Below are 24,644 nucleotides of genomic sequence, written 5' to 3'. Positions count from 1 at the left end.
CTCAGACAGAGCTGGTTGGCAGCAGAGCTGAGATTAGAATTATCATCTCCTGAATGCTAAATTATATTCTTACCTGCAACAGTTTTTTGGCAGCAGTGTCAATTACAGGACTTCTGATAGCCACATTCATTTTAAGTGATACCAGCCAGCCCACAGACAAATCTTGTTCAACTTGATTCACTGGCACCCTACCCTTTCCTATTTGTCAACCTAAGTAATCAAAGAGTAGACCCCAATATAAGAATAGTCAATCCTCATGTTGCCCTGCAATCTAGATTGAGATCTGGTGTATAAAGATGAAGTAGGCCCATGGTTTTTGGAATCTGAATAGGGAAACATGGAGAGCATTAATCAGTTAGCAGTAGGATCTGATATGGAAAATCTATATAAAGAGATACAGAGAATGATGTAGGTCAGGGCCTTGAGGGATCGTGATGAGGCCAAGTTATAGGGGGGAATTTATACTTGGAGATAACTGAGAGTTCACCAGAGGGAGATGCTAGAACCAGTGAATTGCCAGAGTTCCCTACATTCCTGATGTCTACTTTGACCTATTCCAGTACCAATCAATAAGCCCTCTGTATCTTATGGTGACCTAGGTGAGAAACTGTCTTTACAACAGAAAAAAAAGAAGCTATATAAGAATACAGAATACTTTCATACATCATTCAACTAAATGAGAAAAACAATTATATGTGGAAATAAATTACAAAATAAAATATCAAAATAAACATTTACAATTTTAAACATGTATCAATGAATAGAAAGCCCAGAGATAAATCCATGAACCTATGGTCACCTTATCTTCGACAAAGGAGGCAAGGATATACAATGGAAAAAAGACAACCTCTTTAACAAGTGGTGCTGGGAAAACTGGTCAACCACCTATAAAAGAATGAAACTAGAACACTCTCTAACACCATACACAAAAATAAACTCAAAATGGATTAAAGATCTATATGTAAGACCAGAAACTATAAAACTCCTAGAGGAGAACATAGGCAAAACACTCTCTGACATAAATCACAGCAGGATCCTCTATGACCCACATCCCAGAATTTTAGAAACAAAAGCAAAAATAAACAAATGGGACCTAATGAAACTTAAAAGCTTTTGCACAACAAAGGAAACTATAAGCAAGGTGAAAAGACAGCCCTCAGATTGGGAGAAAATAATAGCAAATGAAGCAACAGACAAAGGATTAATCTCAAAAATATACAAGCAACTCCTCCAGCTCAACTCCAGAAAAATAAATGACCCAATCAAAAAATGGGCCAAAGAACTCAACAGACATTTCTCCAAGGAAGACATACGGATGGCAAAAAAATACATGAAAAGATGCTCAACATCACTCATTATCAGAGAAATGCAAATCAAAACCACAATGAGGTACCATTATACGCCAGTCAGGATGGCTGCTATCCAAAAGTCTACAAGCAATAAATGCTGGAGAGGGTGTGGAGAAAAGGGAACCCTCTTATACTGTTGGTGGGAATGCAAATTAGTACAGCCACTATGGAAAACAGTGTGGAGATTCCTTAAAAAGCTGGAAATAGATCTGCCATATGACCCAGCAATACCACTTCTAGGCATACACACTGAGGAAACCAGATCCGAAAGAGACACGTGCACCCCAATGTTCATCGCAGCACTGTTTATAATAGCCAGGACATGGAAGCAACCTAGATGCCCATCAGCAGATGAATGGATGAGGAAGCTGTGGTACATATACACCATGGAATATTACTCAGCCATTAAAAAGAATTCATTTGAATCAGTTCTAATGAGATGGGTGAAACTGGAGCCCATTATACAGAGCGAAGTAAGCCAGAAAGATAAAGACCATTACAGTATACTAACACATGTATCAAAAATATAAACAAAATTTAAGGGCATACAAATTGAGTATAAATATTTACTAAAATCATTTAACAAAAATGTAAATAACTTTACTGTATAATGAGAACATACTTGTGGATAAGAAAAATACTAATGCTCCAGATAACCACGATGGTGTGACCACTCACCTAGAGCCAGGCATCTTGGAATGTGAAGTCAAGTGGGTCTTAGGAAGCATCATCATGAACAAAGCTGGTAGAGGTGATGGAATTCCAGCTGAGCTATTTCAAATCCTGAGATGATGCTAAGAGATGAAAATGCTGTGCACAATATGCCAGCAAATTTGGAAAATTCAGCAGTGGCCACAAGACTGGAAAAGGTCCATTTTCATTCTAATTCCAAAGAGAGGCAATGCCAAAGAATGTTCAAACTACCACACAATTGCACTCATCTCACATGCTAGCAAAGTAATGCTGAAAATTCTCCAAGCTAGGCTTCAACAGTACATGAACCAAGAATTTCCAGATGTTCAAGTTGGATTTAGAAAAGGCAGAGAAACCAGACATCAAATTGCCAATGTCCGTTGGATCGTGCAAGAGAATTCCAGAAGATCTACTCCTGCTTTATTGACTATGCCAAAGTCTTTGACTGTGTGGATCACAACAAACTGTGGAAAATTCTTCAAGAGATGGGAATACCAGACCACCTTACCTGCCTCTTAAGAAACCTGTATGCAGGTCAAGAAGCAATAGTTAGAACTGGAAATGGAACAATATATTGGTTCCAAATTGGGAACAGAGTATGTCAAGGCTGTATTTTGTCATCCTACTTGTTTAACTTATATGCACAGTACATCTTGTGAAATGCCCGGCTGGATGAAGCACAAGCTGGAATCAAGATTTCCGGGAAAAATATCAATAACCTCAGATATGCAGATGATACCACCTTTATGACAGAAAGCTAAGAGGAACTAAAGAAAGAGCCTCTTGATGAAGGTGAAAAAGGAGAGTGAAAAAGCTGGCTTAAAACTCAACGTTCAAAAAACTAAGATCATGGCATCCAGTCCCATCACTTCATGCAAATAGATGGGGAAACAATGTAAACAGTGATAGACTTTATTTTCTTGGGCTCCAAAATCACTGCAGATGGTAACTGCAGCCATGACATTAGAAGACACTTACTCCTTGGAAGAAAAGTTATGACCAACCTAGATAGCATATTAAAAAGCAGAGACATTACTTTGCCAACAAAGGTAGGTCTGGTCAAAGCTATGGTTTTTCCAGTAGTCAAGTACAGATGTGAGAGTTGGACTATAAAGAAAACTGAGCACCGAAAAATTGATGCTTTTGAACTGGGGTGTTGGAGAAGATTCTTGAAAGTCCCTTGAACTCCAAGGAGATCCAAGCAGTCCATCCTAAAGGAAATCAGTGCTGAATATTCATTGGAAGGACTGATGCTGAAGCTCTAATACTTTGGCCACCTGATGCAAATAACTGACTCATTAGAAAAGACCCTGATGCTGGAAAAGATTTAAGGCAGGAAGAGATAAACAGAATGAGACGGTTGGATGGCACCATCAACTTGATGGACATGAGTTTGAGTAAGTTCTGGGACTTGCTGATGGACAGGGAAGCCTGGTGTGATGCAGTCCATAGTGTTGCAGAGAGTCAGACACAACTGAGCAAGTGAACTGAACTGAATGCTCCAATGAGATAAGATGAAAAGATAATGGACTGACAGTTTAGAAAAGATATAGAAAATGCTGTTACTTGCTCAGTTATGGCTGATTCTTTGTGACCCCATGGACTGAAGTCCACTGGGCTTCTCTGTCCATTGGATTCTCCAGGCAAGAATACTAGAGTGAGTTGCCATGCTCTCCTCCAGGGGATCTTCCCAAACCAGGGATCGAGCGCAGGTCTCCTGCATTGCTGGTCGATTGTTTACTGCCTGAGCCACTAGGGTAACAGGACAGAAAAAGCTGAATAGCATTTAAAAATATGCTTAGCCTAACTAATAAGGAAATGAGAAGTAAATCAACTATGAAATATCATTTTTATTTATCAAATTATCAACTATCTATGAAATGTTAATAATATTCTTATAGTGGTTTGGTAAGAAATGTGATCTCAACTTATGCCCAAGTCATTCTTGAATTGAGTCATTCTGGAAAACCACTAGGCTGCACATAACTAGAGTCTTCAAGATGTTTATTCATACTTACCCAATAATTGATACATGATCAGAGGTGTACACATAGATTTATATCAACATTATGTTAGCATTTATCACAGTTTTCTGTACATGTATGTGTTTGTAGGCTATCTTCCTCATTCATTCACTTTGGTATCTCCAAAGCCCAGCATAGCACCTGGCATAGGATGCCTGACACAGAAAACACATTTGATGACAATTTGTTGAGTGAATAAAGAGGAAGGAAAACAGTTGCCACAGCATTATTTAAAACAATAAAGAAATAGAAAAATGTATCCTGTGAATGATTAAATAATTTATAGTACATAAAATATAGAAGCATTAAAATTATGCTTTATGAAATTCTTAATACAAGAAATTAGTTAAAAGTAAAAGTTAACTGAAGCAACTGTACTAATATTGTATATATTTTCTAAGTAGTTTCACTTGGATATGTTTCTTGTAATAAAAGGGAAAAAATATATGGATGTTTAATATGAAAGCACAATATTTTAAAAACTACCAGTAACTATATAATCAGCATTATTTAATAAAGCAAATTAACACTATGTTCTTATCTGCATTCCTAAGAGCATATAAAAGTCAATTTAAGAAACACGTAATTCTGCATATCTACTGTTACAATTCACATTTCTAAGGACTAAAGACTAAATACCCTTAATCTATGCTTTTTCCTCAAAAGTCAATGAAATTGCTTTTCTTTCTCTTTCTACAGCATATTAAAGAGCCAACCTATAGTTTGTACTTCGTAACTACCTCTAACTCTTATCAAGGAATAGCAAACTTATTGTCCCGTCAAAACCTGTTAGTAACTATTGACAATTTTTTACCCCCTATGGTTTTCATGCATATTAATATTCTTAATATTATTGTTGTTCAGTGTCTGAGTCATGTGCAACTCTTCGCAACACCATGGACTGCAGCACTCCAGGCTTCCGTGTCCCTCACCATCTCCTGGACTTTGCCTAAGTTCATGTCCACTGCATTGGTGATGTCATCCAACCATCTCACCCTCTGTCACCATCTTCTCCTTCTGCCCTTAATCTTTCCCAGCATCAGGGTATTTTCCAATGAGTTGACTAATTTGCATCAGGTGGCCAAAGTATTGGAGCTTCAGCATCATTGAATGTTCAGGGTTGATTTCCTTTAAGACTGACTGGTTTGTTCTCCTTGATGTTCAAGGGACTCTCAAGAGTCTTCTCCAACACCACAGTTCAAAAGTATCAATTCTTAATATTATACATATTAATAAAATGCTTAGTTGAAAATACATTGGTTCAATCCTATTTCGTAAAATTTTCTCCTTTAAAGAATAGGTGATTATTCAGTTTACCTTGTACATTGTATTCCTTTAGCATGGTGAGTATGATTTCTTTAACAAGGTAAATTTCCTCTGACTTGTGAGAAAAGTAAATTGGAAAATGAACCAAATTATATTCAATAGGAACTCAAGGAAACATACCACAGGAGTTTCAACAAGTGCATTTTCACTTAAAAGAAAATTATTTGTGGGTTGAGTCTAACTAACCTAATTTTTCTGCACATATTTATCGTTAATCTATAAACCTAGCTACTCATTTTCACATCTGGGTGTACACAGAAATCATTGTTACAGAATCAGGTATTTCACCAAACACACTTTTTTTTTTTTACACAAAGCAAATACAGCATGTTTGTGTCTTTCATTCACTTCTCAGCAACTAAGCTTAAGTATGCATTTTCCAAAATTCAATGAAGCTATCAAAATAGAATGTCAAGAGAGCAAGATGGCAGAGGAGTAGGTGGACGTGGAGTACATCTCTCTCCACGGATGCATCAGGAATACACCTTCAGACACAGAAGTGCATGCATAACACCAGCTGAGAGTGGACAGGAGTACCTGATCAGTGGAAAAGAATATGTAGAACCATGCAAAACTCAAAATCAAGCCCTGAGCCTTTGGAGTGGAAGCACTGACTCCAAGACCCTAGACCACCAGAGAACTAACCTTAGGGAGTATCAAATAGTGAGAACTTACACAAACGAAACCAGTTGAATACAAGACCCAGCATCACCCAACCACCAGTAGCATCCTGTGTAGGATGACTCATCTAAACAAAAAACAACATAAAAATACAAACTCAATCATCAGCAAACAGGATTACCACCACACTCAGCCTTGCCCATCAGAGGAAAAACAAAAACTCAGAACAAATCTCACCCTATACAAAGTTTGCACAAACCACTGGACCCACCTTAGGAGGGCAGAAACCAAAAGGAAAAAAGAATTCAACCTTCTTCAAGGAAAGAATTCAACTTTCCTTGAAGACTGGGAAAAGGAGACCTCAAACACAATAATTTAAAAAATAAAATGAAATGGCATAGAAATATTACACAAATGAAGGAACAAACTAGAAACACAGAAGTCCAAATAAATGAAGAGGAAATAGGCAAATCGCCTGAAAAAGAATTCAGAATAATATCAAAAACCTTGAAAACAAACTGAAGAAAATGCAAGAATCATTTAACAAAGACCTAAAAGAATTAAAGAATAAACATACAGAGACAAGCTACACAGTTACTGAAATTAAAAGTACTGTTGAAGGACTCAATAGCAGAATACCTGAAGCAGAAGAATGAATCAGTGAGCTGGAAGATAAAATGGTAGAAATAACTTCTGAAGAGCAAAATAAAAAGAATGAAAAGAACTGAGGATAGTCTCAGAGACCTCTGGGACAATATCAAATGCACCAACAGTTGAGTTATAGGAATCCCAGAAGAAGAAGAGAGAAAGAAAGGGTATGAGAAAATTTTGAAAGAGATTATAGTTGAAAATTTCCCCAACATGGAAAAGCAAATAGTCAATCAAGTCCAAGAGGCACAAAGAGTTCCATACAGGACAGACCCATGGAGAAACCTGCCAAGACACATACTAATCAAACTAACAAAGACTAAACACAAAGAAAGAATATTAAAAGCAGCAAGGGAGAAGCAACAAGTAACATACAAGGGAAACCCTATATGCTTAACAGCTGATCTTTCAGCAGAAACTCTGCAAACCAGAGGGGAATGGCAGGATATAGTTAAAGTATTGAAAGGGAAAAATCTACAACCTAGATTACTGCACCCAGCAAGGAGCTCATTCAAAATTAATGGAGAAATAAAAAGCTTTTCAGACAAGCAAATGTTAAGAGAATTCAGTACCACCAAACCAACTTTACAGCAAATATTAAAGGGACTTATATAATCAAGAAATATGAGAGAAAAAAAAAAGATCTTTTCAAAATCAACCCCAAACAATTAAAAAACTGGCAATAGGAACATATATATCAATAATTACTTTAATTGTAAATGGATTAAATGCTCCAACCAAAAGACACAGACTGGCTGAATGGATACAAAAACAAGACCCATACATATTCTGTCTACAAGAAACCCACTTCAGACCTAAAGACACATATAGCCTGAAAGTGAGAGGATGGAAAAATATATTCCATGCAAATAGGAAGCAAAAGAAAGCTGGAGTAGAAATCCTCATATCAGACATAATAGACCTTAAAATAAAGAAGATTACAAGAGATACGGAAGGACACTACATAATGATCAAGGCATCAATCCATATTTTATATTTATATATTTATAACAATTATAAATATCTACACACCCAACATAGGAGAACCTCAATACATAAGACAAACACTAACAGACATAAAAGGAGAAATTGACAGTAATACAATAATAGTAGGCAACTTTAACACCCCATTCAAACCAATGGACAGATCATTAAAACAGAAAATTAATAAGAAAACACAAGTCTTAAATCATACATTAGATGAGATGGATCTCTTTGATATCTTTAGGACATTCCATCCAAATGCAAAAGAATACACCCTCTTCTCAAGTGCACATGGAACTTTCTCCAGAATAGACCACATCTTGGGTCACAAATAAACCTCAGTAAATTTTAAAAAATTGAAATTGTATCAAGCATCTTCACTGACCACAATGCTAAAATACTGGATAGCAATTACAAGAAAACAACTGTAAGAACACAAACACGTGGAGATTAAACAACACATACCTTAATAACCAACAGGTTACTGAAGAAATAAAAAAATTTCTAGAAACAAATGACAATGAAAACATGACAAAACCTATGGGATACAGCAAAAGCAGTTCTGAGAGGGAAGTTTATAGCAATACAATCCTACCTCAAGAAACAAGAAAAACATAGAATAGACAACCTAACTTTACACCTAAAACAACTGGGAAAAGAAGAACAAAAAAAAACACCAAAGTTAGTAGAAGGAATTCTTCAATATATGCAAATCAACCAATGTGGTACACCATACTAACAAGTTGAAAGATAAAAAATATATGATAATCTCAATAGATGCAGGAAAAGCCTTTGACAAAATTTGGCACCCATTTATGATTAAAACTCTTCAAAAAATGGCCAGAGAAGGAACCTACCTCAACATAGTAAAGGCCATATATGATAAGCCTACAGAAAACATTATTCTCAGTGGTGAAAAACTGAAAGGATTCACCTCAAAACTGAAAGCATTTCCCCTAAGATCAGGAAGAAGACAAAGTTGTCCATTTTCTCCACTATTACTCAACGTAGTTCTGGAAGTCCTAGCTATAGCAATCAGAGAAGAAAAATAAATCAAAGGAATCCAGATCAGAAAAGAAGTAGTAAAGCTCTCACTGTTTGCAGATGACATGATACTGTACATAGAAAACCCTAAAGATAGTATCAGAAAATTGCTATAACTAATCAGTGAATTTATCAAAGTTGCAGGATACTAAATCAATACTAAGAAATCACTTGCATTCCTATATACTAACAATGAAAAATCAGAAAGAGAAATGAAGGAATCAATTCCATTTATCATTGCAACAAAAAGAATTAAATATCCAGGAATAAACCTACCTAAGGAGACAAAAGAACTGTACACAGAAAATTATAAGACACTAATGAAAGAAATCAAAGGTGACATAAACAGATGGAGAGATATTCCATGTTCCTGGGTAGGAAGAATCAATATTGTGAAAATGACTATACTACCAAAAGGAATCTACAGGTTTGATGCGATCCCTATCAAATTACTAATGGCATTTTTCACAGAACTAGAACAAAAAATTTCACAATTCTTATGGAAACACAAAAGACCCTGAATAGCCAAAGCAGTCTTGAGAAGAATGGAACTGGAGGAATCAATCTTCCTGACTTCAGATTATACTACAAAGATACAGTCATCAAGACAATATGGTACTGGCACAAAAATAGAAATATAGACCAATGGAACAAGATAGAAAGCCCAGAAATAAACTCATGCATCTATGGGTACCTTATTTTTGACAAAGGAGGCAAGAATATACAACGGGGTAAAGACAGCCTCTTCAATAAATGGTGCTGGGAAACCTGGACAGCTACACGTAAAAGAATGAAATTAGAACACTTCCTAACACCATACACAAAGATAAATTCAAAATGGATTAAACACCTAAATGTAAGACCAGAAACCATAAAACTCTTAGAGGAAAACATAGGCAGAACACTCAAAGGCATAAATCAAAGCAAGATCCTCTATGACCCAGCTCCTAGAGTAATGGAAATAAAAACAAAAATAAGCAAATGGGACCTGATTAAACTTAGAAGTTTTTGCACAGCAAAGCAAACTATAAGCAAGGTGAAAAGACAACTCTCAGAATGGGAGAAAATAATAGCAAATAAAACAACTATCAAAGATTAATTTCTAAAATATACAAGCAGCTCATACAACTCAATGCCAGAAAAACAAACAACCCAGTTAAAAAGTGGGAAGAAGACCTAAACAGACATTTCTCCAAAGAAGATGTACAGATGGCTAACAAACACATGAAAAGATGCTCAGCATCGCTCATTATTAGAGAAATGCCTATGAAAACTACAATGAACTATCACCTCACACTGGTCAGAATGGCCATTATCAAAAAGTCTACAAACAATAAATGCTGGAGAGGATGTGGAGAAAAGTGAGCGCTCTTGCACTGTTGGTGGGAATGTAAATTGATACAGCCACTATGGAAGATAATACAGAGATTCCTTAAAAAACTAGGAATAAAACCACCATATGACCCAGCAATCTCACTCCTAGGCATATACCCTGAGGAAACCAAAATTGAAAAAGACACATGTATTCCATTGTTTATTGCAGCACTATTTACAATAGCTAGAACATGGAAGCAACCTAGATGCCCATCGACAGATGACTGGATAAAGAAGTTGTGGTTTATATACACAACGGAACATTAGTCAGTCATAAAAAGGAATGCCTTTTAGTCAGTTCTAATGAGGTGGATGAATCTAGACCCTATTATACAGAGTGAAGTAATTCAGAAAGAGAAAGATAAATATTGTATTCTAAACGCATATATATGGAATCTAGAAAAATGGTACAGAAAAATTTATTTACAGGGCAGCAGTGAAGAAACAGACATAGAGAATAGTCTTATGGACATGGGGAGAGGGGAGGAGAGGGTGAGATGTATGGAAGGAGTAACATGAAAACTCACATTCCCATGTGTAAAATAGATAGCCAATAGGAATTTGGTGTATGGCTCAGGAAACTCAAACAGGGGCTTTGTATGAACCTAGAGGGGTGGGATGGGGAGAGAGATGGGAAGGAGGTTCAAAAGGGAGGGAATATATGTATACCTATGGCTGACTCATGTTGAGGTTTGACAGAAAGCAGCAAAATTCTGTGAAGCAATTATCTTTCAATTAAAAAATAAATTAAAAAGTAATCATAGTAAAAAAAAAGATTATACATGTAAAAAAAAATAGAATGTCAAAGTGCCAGCTATTTCCTATTTGGCTTTCTAGAACTTTATTTATTAAGTGGTTTGAGTCTCTAAAGGCCACCACTCACTTTTCTAAGACATTGACCACAGACTGTTCTATTTCTTGGCTATTACATTTTAGCAGGCAGTTGGCTATTTGATCTCTGTTTCCTCTGCCTTTTCTAAAACCAACTTGAACATTTGGAAGTTCAAGGTTCACATATTGCTGAAGCCTGGCTTGGAGAATTTTGAGCATTACTTTACTAGCATGTGAGGTGAGTGCAATTGTGCAGTAGTTTGAGCATTCTTTGGGATTGCCTTTCTTAGGGATTGGAATGAAAACTGACCTTTTCCAGTCTTGTGGCCACTGCTCATGGGAAATAGATGGAGAGACAGTGGAAACAGTGTCAGACTTTATTTTGTGAGCCTCCAAAATCACTGCAGATGGTGACTGCAGTCATGAAATTAAAAGACACTTACTCCCTGGAAGGAAAGTTATGACCAACCTAGATAGCATATTAAAAAGCAGAGACATTACTTTGCCAACAAACGTCTGTCTAGTCAAGGCTATGGTTTTTCCAGTGGTCATGTATGGATGTGAGAGTTGGACTGTGAATAAAGCTGAGCACCAAAAAATTGATGCTTTTGAACTATGGTGTTGGAGAAGACTCTTGAGAGTCCCTTGGACTGCAAGGAGATCCAACCAGTCTATCCTAAAGGAGACAAGTCCTGGGTGTTCATTGGAAGGACTGATGCTGAGGCTGAGGCTCCAGTACTTTGGCCACCTCATGCGAAGAGTTGATTCATTGGAAAAGACCCTGATGCTGGCAGGGATTGGGGGCAGGAGGAGAAGGGGACGACAAAGGATGAAATGGCTGGATGGCATCACTGACTCAATGGGCATGAGTTTGAGTAAACTCCAGGAGTTGGTGATGGACAGGGAGGCCTGGCATGCTGTGATTCATGGGGTCGCAAAGAGTTGGACATGACTGAGTGACTGAACTGAACTGAACTGGCTATTTGAATATAAGTTACCAAAAGTCTAGTCTTCTGAGATCAGCCACAATAAATCAGTGGACAGATACTTAACCTTCTAGAACTCAACCTAGGGGAAGCAATTCTTCTCATGCTCAAGGGTTCATAACAACAGCTAAAAAATGCTATAGGATATGCCTATTTATGGGTTATCTAACCAATCCAGTATTCTTGCCTGGAAAATCCCATGGAAAGAGGAGCCTGACAGGCTACAGTCCATAGGGTCATAGAGTCCGACACAAGTGAAGCCACTTAGCATACGCAGGCTTTGACTAAATAGAAGTTTTATGCTGAAGATCCTCATGAACCATACTTTACAAACAAAATAACACTAGTGACCTGCCTTCCTGCCATGGTATCCTGCTAGGGAACAGTTTTCCCAGTAGGGTGTAACTGCATATGTTATGATCCAAATACCTATAGAAGTTTCCTCTGTATGTGAGGGAGTCTGGCATAACACCTACCATTCCTGATAGAAAGCTCTCGATGATACTACTCTTGGAGGATTTCTCCCTCCTTCTTGGCCACATAGGTATTTTTCCTTTGTCTCTACACTCTCTTTGGAATATCTTCATTTGGAGCAGCAGCAAGCCTTTGGGATATGTTAACTGGGTTTATTGGATTAAGGTTAAGGAATTGAAGTGTTTCCTGAATTGATGAGGAGGGCCTGCACCTAGGGGCACATACCCTGCTTCCTTGCACTAATGAAGTATGCAATGGGCATTGGTATTTCTTCTGACCCTAGGATCTCAGCAATGTCACTTCAGCTTCTCAAACCAGCAAATAAAAGATGTTGGTAACAGAAGGCAATGGAGGGAACCCAGAGAGAGAGAATGCAAAGCGCAGATAAGAAACTTGTAGACTTTTATCATGATTTTAAAATAAAATATTTATTGAATACCATTCACCAAAAAGGCAAGACAACCTACCATGGCTGAAATATTGTAAGAAGGGAAGAAATTTTGCCTGTTAAGCAGTGCAAAGTTATCCAGGTGACAACCTGAACAAATTAATGGAGACAGGCAGATACAATGGGAAGCAGAAGAGATGGCATGGTGACAATGTTATCCTTGATGAATAATATTCAAGTACAAATATGTGTTTTCCATAGTGATAAAGCAATTGTCATTTTGTATTGAATTTAAGTTAAAAGTGCAGGCTAGAATGATGAAGCAACGTAAGGCCACTCACTGGTTACATGCTTCAAACTGGTTACATGCTGGTCATGGTTACATGCTTCATACTTGGTGAAGAGACACAAATGGCATCAGATACCACTGGCACATTGAATCTTTGAGACATCTGTGTCATTAATCGTGATTCCTTTTTCCATTAATGCATCAGGAAGAAATAAGACTTATTTTCATTCTGAAAGAATGCCAATGTGAATGGAGATTATAATTGTTTATAGACATTCATGAAATATCTAACATACAATAGGAGAAAAGTAATGGTACATTCAACTAAGTATAAATAGACATGGTAATCCAAGTCTATGCTCCAACCAGTAACACTGAAAAAGCTGAAGTTGAACGGTTCTATGAAGACCTACAAGACCTTTTAGAACTAACACCCAAAAAAGATGTCCTTTTCATTATAGGGGACTGGAATGCAAAAGCAGGAAGTCAAGAAACACCTGGAGTAACAGGCAAATGTGGCCTTGGAGTATGGAATGAAGCAGGGCAACGGCTAAGAGAACACACTGATCATAGCAAACACCCTCTTCCAAAAACACAAGAGAAGACTCTACACATGGACATCACCAGATGGTCAACACCGAAATCAGACTGATTATATTTTTTTCAGCCAAAGATGGAGAAGCTCTATACAGGCAGCAAAATTAAGACTGGGAGCTCACTGTGGATCAGACCATGAATTCCTCATTGCAAACTTCAGACTTAAATTGAAGAAAGTGGGGAAAACCACTAAACCATTCAGGTATGATCTAAATCAAATCCCTTTTGATTATGCTGTGGAGGTGAGAAATATATTTAAGGGACTAGATCTGATAGACAGAGTGCCTGAAAACTATGGACAGAGGTTTGTGACAATGTACAGGAGACAGGGATCAAAACCATCCCCAGGAAAAAGAAATGCAAAAAAGCAAAATGGCTGTCTGAGGAGGCCTTACAAATAGCTGTGAAAAGAAGAGAAGCAAAAAGCAAAGGAGAAAGGGAAAGATATTCCCATTTGAATGCAGAGTTCCAAAGAATAGCAATGAGAGATAAGAAAGCCTTTCTTAGCAATCAATGCAAAGAAATAGAGGAAAGCAATAAAATGGGAAAGTCTAGAGATCACTTCAAGAAAATTAGAGATACCAAGGGAATATTTCATGCAAAGATGGGCTCAATAAAGGACAGAAACGGTATGGACATAACAGAAGCAGAAGCTATTAAGGAGAGGTGGCAAGAATACACAGAAAAACTGTACAAACAAAAAAGATCTTCATGACCCAGTTAATCACAATGATGTGATCATTCACCTAGAGCCAGACATCCTGGAATGTGAAGTCAAGTGGGCCTTAGGAAATATCACAACAAACAAAGCTAGTGGAAGTGATGGAATTCCAGTTGAGCTATTTTAAATCCTGAAAGATGATGCTTTGAAAGTGTTGCACTCAATATACCAGCAAATTTGGAAAACTCAACAGTCGCCACAGGACTGGAAAAGGTCAGTTTTCATTCCAGTCCCAAAGAAAGGCAATGCCAAAGAATGCTCAAACTACCGCACAATTGCACTCATCTCACACGCTAGTAATGCTCAAAATTCTCCAATCCAGGCTTCAGCAATATGTGAACTGTGAACTTCCATATGTTCAAGCTGGTTTTAGAAAAGGCAGAGGAACCAGAGATCAAATTGACAACATCCACTGGATCATCAAAAAAGCAAGAGAGTTCTAGAAAAAACATCTATTTCTGCTTTATTGACTATGCCAAAGCCTTTGACTGTGTGGATCACGATAAACTATTGAAAATTCTGAAGGAGATGAATACAAGATGACTTGACCTGTCTCTTGAGAAACCTGTATGCAGATCAGGAAGCAGCAGTTAGAACTGGACATGGAACAACAGACTGGTTTCAAATAGGAAAAGGAGTACATCAAGGCTGTATATTGTCACCCTGCTTATTTAACTTATATGCAGAGTACATCATGAGAAACACTGGGCTGGAAGAAGCACAAGCTGGAATCGAGATTGCTAGGAGAAATATCAATAACCTCAGATATGCAGATGACACCCCCCTTATGGCAGAAAGTGAAGAAGAACTAAAGAGCCTCTTGATGAAAGTGAAAGAGGAGAGTGAAAAAGTTGGCTTAAAGCTCAACATTCAGAAAACTAAGATCATGGCATCTGGTCCCATCACTTCATGGCAAATAGATGGGGAAACAGTGGAAACAGTGATTGACTTGATTTTTTTAGGCTCCAAAATCACTGCAGATGGTAATTGCAGCCATGAAATTAAGATGCTTATTCCTTGGCAGGAAAGTTATGACCAACCTAGATAGCATATTAAAAAGCAGAGACATTACTTTGCCGACAAAGGTCCATCTAGTCAAAGCTGTGGTTTTTCCAGTGGTCATGTATGGATGTGAGAGTTGGACTATAAAGATAGCAGAGCACCAAAGAATTGATGCTTTTGAACTATGGTGTTGGAGAAGACTCTGGAGAGTCCCTTGGACTGCAAGGAGACCCAACCAGTCCGTCCTAAAGGAGATCAGTGTTGGGTGTTCATTGGAGGGTCTGCTGTTGAAGCTGAAACTCCAATACTTTGGCCACCTGATGCGAAGAGCTGACTCATTGGAAAAGACCCTGATGCTGGGAAAAACTGAGGGCAGAAGGAGAAGGGGACGACAGAGGATGAGATGGATGGATGGCATCACCAACTCAATGGACATGAGTTTGGGTGGTCTCCAGGTGTTGGTGTTGGACAGGGAGGCCTGGCGTGCTGCAGTTCATTGGGTCCCAAAGAGTCAGACACAACTTAGTGACTGAACTGAACTGAAATGAAGTTAGATGCCTTGGAAACAAGATAACATAATGTAGAAGTAATGTAGTCAAATATATTGTTGCTCTTCAGTTGCTAAGTCTTGTGCAGCTCTTCTGTAATCCCATGGACTATAGCCCACCAGGCTCCTCTTGTTCATGGGATTTCCCAGGAGACAATACTGGTGTGGGTTACCATTTCCTTCTCCAGGGGAATCTTCCCAACCTAGGATGGATCCCACATCTCCTGCATTGGCAGGTGGATTCTTTACCACTGAGCCACCTGGGAAGTCCAGTCAAATATACAGCAGTAGGGTAACTGGAGTGATGTATCACCTACATAGCTAAAAAGCTGGGTAGGCAGCAGTGATAACCACTATGGGAAGCAACTGATTTGCAAAAGGACACACGCATAATGGTAAGGGAAATGCAGGTTCCTACAGAGGCACCATGTTAAAGGAGAATTTCTAGGATCCAAATCTGAGCTCCATGATGCTAACCAGGACTCTTTCAGGGTTCTCAGTGCCAGGTTCTGGAGGGATATGTATTTTATCCCTCTGTGCTGAAAGTCCATGGAACATTTTTGTCTATCATTTTTAGCATATTGATATGCATAACAAAGTCCATTTTAATATTATTATCAATCAGCATCTTCAATCAAATAGTCACAGAAAGGGGACAATTCTGAGCATTCTGTTAAATTGGTTGAATAGATGTGACACTGCCTTATTTATACATTTCTTTGTACAAGACACGGTATTTGAGAGTTAAAAGGGTGGAAAGTATGGGGAAGAGGTCAATGAAAACAGTGAGAGTCCTGGATTAATCTGGAATTAACTTGATTAGCAAGAGCTCAAGTAAGGAAACAGGATTGATATGTACTACATGTATGTGGTGTACTAGACATTCTCATGCATTCTACATATTGTATCTTATTAAATAAAAAAAAGTCATTTTAACCCTTTGTTCCTACACTATTCTTAAAGCTGGTCTAAAGTATTACCTGATAATGTCCTGTCTGCCTTTAAGCTATGCTGAAATTCTCTGTAATTTTTAAATCTGTCATTTTGAACATATCAAAATTCATTTAATGACCATCGTCACCAATTAGCACTTATCAATATTCAGAGATAATGTGCCATTCTGAACATTCTGTTAAATTGGTTGAATAGGGCTGGCACTGTCTTACAGGCAGTTTAAAAATAAAATTCAAAGCTATGTTCTAATTAAGAAAGTAATATGGTAGTGTTTTAGTTGCAAATTTGTGTCCGACTCTTGAGACCCTATGGACCATAGCCACCAGGCTCCTTTGTCCATGGGATTTCCCAGGCAAGAATACTGCAGTAGGTTGCCATTTCCTTCTCTAGGGGACCTTCCTGATGCAGGGACCGAACCTGGCCTCCTGCATTGGCAGGTGGGTTCTTTATTGATGAGACAACAGTATAAAAACTGGAAGATATTGAAAAGCATAAAGAAGAAACCAGTTATCCTGAGGCCTCTCACCCACATTTGACCAAAATTTGATCAATATTTATGTATTAGTGCATTCCTATTCCTCTTCATATATACATGCATATTTTAGCATTGTTATTTAGTTGCTATTTGTGTCCAACTCTTTTCGACGCTATGGACTGTGGCCTGCCAGGATCCTCTGTTCATGGGTTTTTCCAGGCAAGGATACTGTGGTGGGTTGCCATTTCCTTCTCCAGGGAATCCTTCTGACCTAGGAATTGAACCTGTGTCTACCACATTGGCAGGTGGATTCCTTACCACTGAGCCACCAGGGAAGCCCCTACAGTTTAGCATAGTTGAGGGCAAATTATTATACACAGTGCTGGATTTTACTTTTACATTAACTCTTCAGTTCAGTTCAGTTCAGTCGCTCAGCCGTGTCCAACTCTTTGCGACCCCATGAACTGCAGCACGCCAGGCCTCCCTGTCCATCAGCAACTCACAGAGTTTAACCAAACTCATGTCCATTGAGTTGGTGATGCCATCCAACCATCTCATCTTCTGTCATCCCCTTCTCCTCCTGCCCGCAACCTTTCCCAGCATCAGGGTCTCTTCAGATGAGTCAGTTCTTCACATAAGGTGGCCAAAGTAGTGGAGCTTCAGCTCAGCATCAGTCCTTCCAATGAACACCCAGGACTGATCTCCTTTAGGATGGACTGGTTGGATCTCCTTGCAGTCCAAGGGACTCTCAAGAGTCTTCTCCAACACCACAGTTCAAAAGCATCACTATTTTGGTGCTCAGCTTTGTTTACAGTACAACTCTCACATCCACACATGACCACTGGAAAAACCATAGCCTTGACGAGATGGACCTTTGTGGGCAAAGCAATGTCTCTGATTTTTAATATGCTGTCTAGTTTGGTCATAACTTTCCTCTCAAGGATTAAGCGTCTTTTAATTTCATGACTGCAGTCACCATCTGCAGTGATTTTGGAGCCCAAAAAATCAACTCAGTCACTGTTTTCCAATGTTTCCCCATCTATTTGCCATGAGGTGATGGGACCAGATGCCATGATCTTGGTTTTTTGAATGTTAACTTTAATGCAACTTTTTCACTCTCCTCTTTCCCTTTCATCAAGAAGCTCTTTAGTTCCTCTTCACTTTCTGCCATTAGGGTGATATCGTCTGCATATCTGAGGTTATTGATATTTCTCCTGGCAATCTTGATTCTGGTTTGTGCTTCCTCCAGCCCAGCGTTTCTCATTATGTACTCTGCATATAAGTTAAATAAGCAGGGTGACAAAATACAGCCTTGACATATCCCTTTTCCTATTTGGAACCTGTCTGTTGGCCCATGTCCAGTTCTAACTGTTGCTTCCTGACCTGCATACAGGTTTCTCAAGAGGCAGGTCAGGTGGTCTGGTATTCCCATCTCTTTCAGAGTTTTCCACAGTTTATTGTGATCCACACAGTCAAAGGCTTTGGCATGGTCAATAAAGCAGAAATAGATGTTTTTCTGGAACTCTCTTGCTTTTTCTATGATCCAGCGAATATTGTCAATTTGATCTCTGGTTCCTCTGCCTTTTCTAAAACCTGCTTGAACATCTGGAAGTTCACAGTTCACGTATTGCTGAAGCCTGGCTTGGAGAATTTTGAGCATTACTTTACTAGTATGTGAGATGAGTGTAATTGTGTGATAGTTTGAGCATTCTTTGGCATTGCCTTTCTTTGGGATTGGAATGAATATGGGCTTTTTCCAGTCCTGTGGCCACTGCTGAGTTTTCCAAATTTGCTGGCATATTGAGTGCAGCACTTTCACAGCATCATCTTTCAGGATTTGAAATAGCTCAATTGAAATCCATCCCCTCCACTAGCTTTGTTTGTAGTGATGCTTCGTAAGGCCCATTTGACTTCACATTCTAGGTTGTCTGGCTCTAGGTGAGTGATCATACATTCATGATTATCTGAGTCATAGAGATCTTTTTTGTACAGTTCTTAATATCTTCTGCTTCTGTTAGGGCCATACCATTTCTGTCCTTTATTGAGCCCATCTTTGCATGAAATGTTCCCTTGGTATCTCTAATTTTCTTGAAGAGATCTTTAGTCTTTCCCATTCTTTTGTTTTCCTCTATTTCTTTGCACTGATCACCAAGGAAGTCTTTATCTCTTCTTGCTATTCTTTGGAACTCTGCATTCAACTGGGTATATCTTTCCTTTTCTCCTTTGATTTTCACTTCTCTTCTTTTCACAGCTATTTGTAAGTTCTCCTCAGACAGCCATTTTGCTTTTTTTGCATTTCTTTTTCTTGGGGATGGTCTTGATTCCTGCCTCCTGTACAATGACACAAACCTCCATCCATAGTTCATCAGGCACTCTGTCTATCAGATCTAGTCCCTTAAATCTATTTCTCACTTCCATTGTTGCTTACCATCACAAAAAAATTCTTATTTTTCCATCAGTATTTCCTAGAATGAGAACATTCCTGAGTTATGTAAGGGTTAAAAGATGGAAACACTCTTATCAAGTCTCTTTCCCGCTTCTTTCTCTCTGAAGTAATCAGAAAGCTTATCACTTTTCAAAATAAACATGTAAGGTTAGAAATGATAGCATTGAAAAATCATATACATTTCTTTTTCTGGACTAAACAACTTTAAAGGCATACTTCAATTCTTGTGCATTATTCAGTTCATCTTGGTACTGACTTATTCTCATATAGAAAGACCTGCTTGACAGTTGCACAATTTAGTAGCACTAAAACTGCTATTACTACTACTAGCTAATATTTGAAAATGTAGTCTATGTCAGGCTTCTGTACTCAGCAAAAACTCTATGAGGGGGCACTTTTATTATTTCTAATTTTATATGAGAATACTTAAAATACAGGATCTAAATAAGGGTGGTGTCAGAAAGTGAAGAACTAAAGAGTCTCTCAGTGAAAGTGAAACAGGAGAGTGAAAAAGTTGCCTTTAAATTAACATTCAAAAAACTAAGATCATGGCATCTGGTCCCATCACTTCATGGCAAATAGATGGGGAAACAATGGAAACAGTGACAGACTTTATTTTCTTGGGCTCCAAAATCACTTAAGATGGTGACTGCCGCCATGAAATTAAATATGAAATAAAGATGCTTGCTGCTTGGAAGAAAAGCTATGACAAACTTAGACAGCATATTAAAAAGCAGAGACATTATTTTACCAACAAAGGTCCATCTAGTCAGAGTAATGGTTTTTCCAGTAGTCATGTATGGATGTGAGAGTTGGACTATAAAGAATGCTGAGCGCTGAAGAATTGATGCTTTTGAATTATGGTGCTGGAGAAGACTCTTGAGAGACCGTAAGGAGATAAAACCAGTCAATTCTAAAGGAAATCAACCCTGTTTATTCATTGGAAACCTAGTGCTGAAGCTGAAGCTCTAATATTTTGACCACCTAATGCACAGAACTGACTGATTGGAAAAGACCCTGATGCTGGGAAAGATAGAAGGCAGGAAGAGAAGGGGATGACAGAGGACAAGATAGTTAGATGGCATCACCGATTCAATGGACATGAGTTTGAGCAAGCTCTGTGTGTTGGTGATGGACTGGGAAGCCTGGCGTGCTGCTGTCCATGGGGTTGCAAAGAGTAGGACATGACTGTGTGACTGAATTGAACTGAGGAAAGGCACAGTGAGTGGAAGCAGAAAGACCAGATGGAAGTTGACTGATTCAGTTGGCATGAGTGATGGTAGTCTCTTGGCCTGGGGAAGGGAAGTAGAAAGAACAGAATATGTGGCAAAAGTTGAGTCAACAGGATTTACTTCCTTATGTTGAGTTACTGGGGTCCACCTCATCTTTACCCACTGACTCAGTCTGGATCTCGGAGAAAATGCAGGATAAACTTTTTCTCTCCATGTATACGTGATCTTCCTGAAATCTTTCCATATTGAAGAGCCCTCCAGCTATCTTCTGATATCTTTTAATACTTCTGAACAACCTGAACACCAATGAAGACATACAGATGGTTATAATTACACGACAGAATGATCAATATCATTCATTATAAGAGAAATGCAAATTAAAACCACAATGAGATACCATCTCACACCAGTCAGAATGGCCTTCAAAAAAATCTACAAACAATAAATGCTGGAGAGGGTGTGGAGAAAAGGGAACCTTCTTACGTTGTTGGTGGGAATACAAAGTGATACAACCACTGTGGAGAACAGTATGGAGATTCCTTAAAAAAAACTAGGACTAAAACTACCATATGACCCAGCAACCCCACTACTGGGCATGTACCCTAAGGAAACCAGAACTGGAAAACACACATTTACCCCAAGTTCACTGCAGCACTATAGACTGTGCTGCAATATAATAGCCAGGACTAGTGCAATAAATAGTGCAATAAATACAATAGCTGGGATATGGAAGCAACCTAGATGTCCATCAGCAGGTGAATGGATAAGAAAGTTGTGATACATTTACACAACAGAATATTACTCAGCTATAAAAAGAAACACATTTGAGTCAGGGTTGCAGAAATCAGTAATTGAGAAACCAAGCATCACACTCAGCGAGCTGGAGAACTCAGGTTTATTACACTGCCGGGCCCAGAGGAGTTAACACTCCAAGCTCTGAGCCCTGAGGTTACAGAGGTGTTATAGACAGACAATGGTGGGCAACACTAGCTGCTAATAGGCTTGTTTAAACCAAGGGGTTTTGTGCTCATGGGAACAGCGGTCAAGAAGCAGAGGGGGATGCCTGACCTTTACACGGACAGGCGTGATTAAGCAGGATTGCAGGGCTGAGCAATTGCAAAGAGCAGGACAAGAGTAGGTGAGATAAGCTTCAGTTCCTAGTATTGTAAGTCTCAACTTTCTGAGACTACATGACCTACATGATCCAGACTTTGCAAGGAGCAAGAATGAACAGAAGGGTATATAAAATTTTAACTTTTCATCAGTTCTAATGAGGTGGATGAACCTACAGCCTATTAGGGAACCTAGAGCCTGCATAGTGAAGTCAGTCAGAAAGAGAAATATCATATATTAATGCATATATATGGTGTCTAGGGAAGATGTTTTCATCATCCTATGTGCAGGACAGCAAAGGAGACACAGACATAAAGAACAAAATTTTGGACTCAGTGGGCAAAGGAGAGGATGGGATGATTTCAGAGACTGCACTGAAACATATATCTTGCCATATGTAAAGTAGTTAGCCAGTGGGAGTTTGATGTATGAATCAGGGCACCCAAAACCGGTGCTCTGTGACAACCTAGAGGGTTGGGATAGGCAGGGAGGGGAGACGGGTTCAGGAGGGACTGGACACAGGTATGCCAGTGGCCAATCCATGTTAATTTATGGCAAAACCATCACAATTTTGTAATTATCCTCCAATTAAAATTAAAAAGTGGTGCCCCCACTGAAGCACTTTGTTTGGGTGTTCTCTGACACGAAGATCATGGCATCTGGTGTCATCTCTTCATGGCAAATAGATGGGGAAACAGTGGAAATGGTGGCTGACTTTTATTTTTGGGGCTCCAAAATCACTGCAGATGGTGATTGCAGCCATGAAATTAAAAAACACTTACTCCTTGGAAGGAAAGTTATGACCAACCTAGACCAACCAGCATATTAAAAAGCAGAGACATTACTTCGTCAACAAAGGTCCATCTAGTCAAGGCTATGGTTTTTTCCAGTGGTCATGTATGGATGTGAGAGTTGAACTATAAAGAAAGCTGAGTGCTGAAGAATTGATGCTTTTGAACTGTGGTGTTGGAAAAGACTCTTGAGAGTCCCTTGGATTGCCCAAGGGATCAAACCAATCCACCCTAAAGGAGATCAGTCCTGGGTGTTCATTGGAAGGACTGATGTTGACTGAAACTCCAATACTTTGGCCATCTGATGCGAAGAGCTCACTCATTTGAAAAGACCCTGATTCTGGGAAAGATTGAGGGCAGGAGGAGAAGGGGACGACAGAGGATGAGATGGTTGGATGGTATCACCAACTCAATGGACATGGGTTTTGGTAGACTCTGGCAGTCGGTGATGGATAGGGAGGCCTGGCGTGCCACGGTTCACAGGGTCACAAAGAGTTGGACACGACTGAGTGACTGAACTGAACTGAACTGACCCATAAAGGACAGTAAGGCTACTTCCTCCCAATGTACTACATTTCTTTTCACAGAGCCTAATGCATATGAATTGCATGAATAGTGAAGAAAAGAGGGGGGGGATATAACTTGAAGGGTCAGAACCAGGACAATCACTTGTCATCCTGTTGTTGCAGAATATCTGTGAGAGTGATTACTGTAGGTAAAGGTAACAGAGCTGAGGAGATGATTGTTTTCTTAGCAGATGACCATCTTAAGAGAAGGTGCTAAACTGATAATTAAATGTGCCTAATGCTGAAAAGATCTGCTGGGTGTGGGATCCATTGTAGAGAGCAGATAGAGAAGCAAGATAGGAGAAAGAAAAAGCAAAGTAGTGTTCGTCATGAGAAAGCATTCTGAGGTTTTATGTTCAAGAAATAAGGTGAGTAAAGTGGAGAATTCAGGTGAACAGGGAACAGTTTTTAAGTTGGAAGCAATGGTAAACATGATTTTTGGAGTAGAGTTCTCTGGGCTCTTTAATAACCTTGATTGGTATGACTCCTTGTTTTGCATCAGTCACAAATAATACATGAACCAAATTTTAACCAGTTACTACAAAGGAGGTGTCTTAACTATGTTTTACCCAATTTGTTTCCTTATCAGTTATTTCTGCACTGCAGTGCCATAGGACATACATTAAGTCTATTAACTCTGCAGTAGTCTTAGGGTGTGAGAATTTGTGGCATATTAAAACTGTCTCCTAAATGCCAGATCTGATTTTCCATCTTTGTTACATGTTGTTTCTATTATTCCATGCAGAATATTGCCCTATTCTGTGAAGGAGCATCTGAAATTATGGGAAGAACATGAGATGGTGGAGAGGGACATTTTGAAGAGGACATTAATATAATCCTCAAGAGGAAATGTACCATATTCAATGAATGAAAGTACAGCATTTCATTAATCCTCATTCAGGGAAGGGGGCATTATGTACACAATTCTCAATAGAAAAGGGAAGAGAGGAAAAATAAAATCATAATAGTTAATAGTAAACTCTCATATTTCTTATAATACATGCTGAGAATGTTGACTTGGAGGTAGAAATAAACAGGAAGGCCACAAGCAGGGCTTCTAAAACAATTCTTATTTTTGAGACCAAATAATCCTTCAATATTCACAACCTAGGTTATAGAAAAATATAATCCAAGAACCAAAAAAAAATATCACTAACAAGAACCAAACA

At 38.7% G+C, this 24,644-nt stretch overlaps 1 long non-coding RNA gene across 1 annotated transcript in view; it reads left to right on the top strand.

Moving 5' to 3' along the window:
- LOC139030237 (uncharacterized) overlaps positions 1-24,644 on the top strand; it is a 297,763-nt gene that overhangs the window by 220,010 nt on the left and 53,109 nt on the right. The window lies entirely within an intron of this gene.

This window comes from Odocoileus virginianus, chromosome 21 (assembly GCF_023699985.2).
Source record: "Odocoileus virginianus isolate 20LAN1187 ecotype Illinois chromosome 21, Ovbor_1.2, whole genome shotgun sequence".
Taxonomy (NCBI): domain Eukaryota; kingdom Metazoa; phylum Chordata; class Mammalia; order Artiodactyla; family Cervidae; genus Odocoileus; species Odocoileus virginianus.
This window is presented reverse-complemented; position numbering and strand designations above follow the sequence as displayed.